Source organism: Crocodylus porosus, unplaced genomic scaffold, assembly GCF_001723895.1.
Source record: "Crocodylus porosus isolate Cpor-Errol unplaced genomic scaffold, CroPor_comp1, whole genome shotgun sequence".
NCBI classification, from domain to species: Eukaryota; Metazoa; Chordata; order Crocodylia; family Crocodylidae; genus Crocodylus; species Crocodylus porosus.
In genome coordinates, this window is record NW_017728904.1 from 397,984 (window position 1) to 402,333 (window position 4,350).

Sequence of the window (4,350 nt, forward strand, 5' to 3'; positions counted from 1 at the left end):
CTCATGGCAGAGCCCCCCACCCAGTGCAGGTCAGTGGGGATTGACCCCGTCTGGCAGGAGCCAGTGAGTTTGGGGCTTTTTTTTTTAAAGGGCTGGGAGCTGGGGCAGGCAGAGCAGCCATGGAGGAGCGGTGGGGCTGGAAGAATGGGCAGGGGTTGGGGGGCTCATGACAAATCCCCGCCATGCAGTGTGGGGCAGTGGGGATTGCCCCCTGCACAGCAGCAGCTGGTGACTGGGGGCTTTTTTCCCCCAAAGAGCTGGGAGCTAGGGCTGGGCAGGGCTAGGAGAGCAGGCAGGGGATGGGGCCTGTGTGATCTGGAGATTTGGCTGATTTGGCAGCAGCTGAATCTCTGAATCTGATTCAGCTGAATTGATTTGGGACAGTGATTTGGATCCATCTCCTCTTACTATGGCAGGCTGTTAGTGGGTCTTTGGTTTTAATGTCATAAGGTGCCTACCAGCTGTGGTTTGTGACAGGGGTCAGACAGCAGTGCCTAGGACTGTTTGGATAAATGGTTAGGCAGAAGGCAGGGTAGATTTGCACCTTACAGACTAACTAAATCAGAGAGGCATACGCTTTTGTAAGCAACAGCTTACATCATGAAATGCTATGAAGGGACTGCAGGAAGCTGATGTGCTGCTAAATAGGAAGCAGTGTTTTGAATACAAAGAATAAATGGTTGCCTACACATGCAAGGGACTGGAGTTAATGGCTTGGGAGCCCTTTTCAGTCCTATGTTCCAAAGACGTCTTTGTACCTTGTCCTGATATTCATTTGAAATAGGCTAAAGTCATCCCTCAGCCATCTCCCTTATGGACAAGATCAAAATAATTGTTACATTTCTGCATCCTCGGGGCTTTGTTAGCTGCGTTTCTCACGTGAAAATGAGTCCCATTGGCTCCAACATGCGTCAGATCCAACCAGTGTTGGAGGATGATGTAAAAATGCTAAAGCATCCCCCCACCTTCCTAGTTTTTGCAAAGATAAGCACTGCTATCACCTGAACTGGCAGGGGCATGGATTTAAAGGACAAAGCTCGACATCCTAATCCCTAGAGTAGACTGTTCTCTCTATACACCTCAGAGCAACCTCCCTATGAAAACAGAGCTAAACATACGTATTCTTCCTGTAACCCCACTGAGGTCATAGGCATGATACAAAGAATGAATAACAGCTATAATGTCTTGAAATGAAGGGATCTGCAGAATGTAATGGGCATGTTGCATTTTATGGGGCAGGGGACAGACTAACAATCACAACCCATGGTTTACAAGAGTTACGATAATTAGAGGAGTTACATATCCAGCAAATTTTGTTTAGAACCTAATTAACACTTCTTACACTAGGGGTGTCTCATAGGCTTCCAGCAATCTAAGAGTGTATATAAAGGCTCTTGCGACCAGAGACTTTTCTAACCATTTCTCTGATTTCTCCGTGAACTGGGTAAGTCTGATTTTGGTTCCTCTCTTTAGGACTAACAAAATGTGACTTGCTGATACTTCTGATCCTTCAGAAACAAATCCTTAACAATCGAAGGGGGCCCTCCATATAAGAATCCTTCTATGTTTGCTGTTCAGTTGCAAGCATTGCTAAATGCAGGCTTCACTGGTTAGGGTTAAGGTTTTCACTGGAATTTTTGTGGATGTTTTCCCATTCATTTTTTTTCTAGAAGTGAGCTTTTTTCTGGAGCTTTGGAAATGGCATTCTACAAACATTTTCATATAGGACATCTTTGAACGAGAGTCTTTTAAAAACATTCCTATGCCAACCCCCCAGCCAGTTTCAATACTTCATTTTTGCTGAGGGATAGGGTTTAACTCCCTGACATGGTAGATACCCTAGATATCTATGGCTGATATTGGCTTTCATTTATAACAACTGAAATGAGACATTGCTGATTTTTTTTGATAGATGGGCACTATTTTCTGAAAACAGAAAGAGTGTGCTTGATCTTGTTGCTGTATTGTCCCTGTTTCTGCAGTATCAGAGCCTTGAACACCTAACACAGCTGGCACTCGTGCTGTCGATGCGTTCTACCCTGTGTTTTCTATTCCAGATTTAACATCCTCACCGAAAGATGGCTTGCTCTACAAATGTGTGCAACAATTCTGCCGTATCCTGCGGGGTTGCTGCCCCACAGCCAATTGCTGACAGCTGCAATGAGCCCTGTGTTAGGCAGTGCCCTGATTCCAAAGTGCTGATTTACCCTCCACCTGTGGTTGTGACGTTCCCAGGACCCATTATCACCTCCTTCCCTCAAGAAAGTGTTGTGGGCTCCTCAGCGGCACCTGTCTGTGGAAGTAGCTTGGGGGGCTCCTATGGTCCTGGTCACCCTTATGGAGGTTCCCAATGGGGCAGTAGGTACATCAACGGAAGCTGTGGGCCATGTTAAACCCAGCAGGAATAGCTATAGAGTAACCAGGAAACAGAAAAGAGGATATGGATTCATGGCTGAGCTTAGGGGCCTGGCATTCGGAAGTGCTGAGTGTTGATGACTCTCATCAGGCTCCCTGGTGGTTGTAAATGCTCATCGCTTAGGAAAGACGCACATTGGCCTTATTTTTCAATCTGCTTTTTCCTGCTAATTCTGTCAGCTATCTGCTTCTTCTCTGACTAGCATGGTGGGGCTAATTCTTCATGAAGAAGGAAACAAGGGTCTCAAGTTAGGCATTTTTTGTTGACTGTAAGGCTTCTTTCTCTTGTCTAAGAGCTGTAGAGGAACTTTAGGGTCAAGAAGAATCGGGCCTTTTCATGCAAGTTCAACATTTATTTCTGGCTGCAAGCAAGACACGTGACTATCAACACTGATGGCTGCCACAGAAAGAAGCATATCAGTTGGGAAATCCTTCACCTTGGATCAGGCGACAGAGTGCAGCCCTGAATCATTTTATTCTGCCATAATCCACTTTCCTTTCTCATTAAAAATACGTTGCCTCATAATATGGGCTTTCTGGTTTTCCTTTCCTGGTCCCCCTTCTCCTGTCCTTCATCATGCCAATACCATTATTGCCAAAATGAATTAAAAAATTCCCCGACCTAGTCTTCCTACCATTACACCACAGTGCCACACTCACAATTATGTTGACAAAACAGAAAAATGGTCTGAAGGAAAGAGTACGAAATGCAGTAAGGACAAGTGCAAATACAAAAGTCCCTAAATACAAAATTGGGAGTAGCTAGCTAGAGAGCAATTTTTCAGGGGTTTTAGTGGATTGCTAACTGAATAGGCATCACCAATGTCAAACTGTTGCCAAAAACCCCACAATCCTGATACTGGCATGTATAAACAACAGTGTCTCATATAAGACCTAAGAACTAGTCCTTCCCTCCAGCACTGGGTCTCAGCTGGAGCATATCCAGTTTTGCGCACCACACTCCAAGAAAGACATAGACCTCTTGGAGAAAATGCAGAGGAGAGCAGCACAGATGTATAGAAGTTTAGTAAACATCACTGGGGAGGAATAGCTAAAAGTGGGGGCTTGTTGTTAGAGGAAAAGAACACTGTGGGAAAACATAATACCCTTCAAGTACAAAAAGCGTACTGTAAAGAAGGGTACAAACTCTTCTCCATGCCCACTGGGAATAGCACATGAAGTAATGGGCTTAAATTGCAACACAGGAGATTTAAGTTAAACATTAGCAAAATGTAAGTGTGAGAATAGTCATGCATTGGAATAGATGCCCTGGAGAAGTCATGGAATGCTTTTCTTTGGAGATTTGTAAGAGCAGCCCAGAGAAATATCTGGTAGAGTTGGTCCTTCCTTGGAGCAGGAGGCTGGACAGATGACATGATGAGGCCCTTTCCATCCGTACGTTCTGTGATTCTGTTCTAGTGTGACTGACAATCTTATAGTTTATCCCTGTTTCTATTGTTGCATGTCCTCAGTAATAAAGATATTTCTGATACATCCTGATTTGGCCATTCCTTTGTCGCACTCTCATGCTTTAGGATACAGCTACGTTATCTGGAAATAAAACCCAGAGACAGAGAGCAATAAAGAGTAGTGCTGTGTGAGGCTTCAGGCCATGCTTTGGATCTGGAGAAGCTGCGGACACTTCAGCGTCCGAAGAAGCATGTCCAGATCGAAGTGCTGGCTTCATTAGGCTTTCTGAAGCAGTTTGGAGCTTCTCAACTCCTTTGGAAAGCTTCGGAGCCACTTCAGAGATCCGGCCATAGGGTATAATGGGGAATCAATGAAATATCTATAATTTTGTTGTTTTTTGTCTGATTTGGATGAAACTTGCAGGAGTGATAGCATCTTCTGAGAACACAAAGTCTGCCACTTCAAGAAGATCGGTGCAGGGGTTCAGGGTAAACTGCATCCCAAATTCTTGAAAGCAAAACTCAT

At 44.7% G+C, this 4,350-nt stretch overlaps 1 long non-coding RNA gene across 1 annotated transcript; it reads left to right on the forward strand.

Moving 5' to 3' along the window:
• The first annotated feature begins 1,372 nt into the window (after positions 1–1,372).
• Positions 1,373–2,643, forward strand: LOC109324741. Its single transcript, XR_002104995.1, has 2 exons — positions 1,373–1,444; positions 2,596–2,643. It is a non-coding gene; the product is annotated as an uncharacterized LOC109324741 (long non-coding RNA).
• The last annotated feature ends 1,707 nt before the right edge of the window (positions 2,644–4,350 follow it).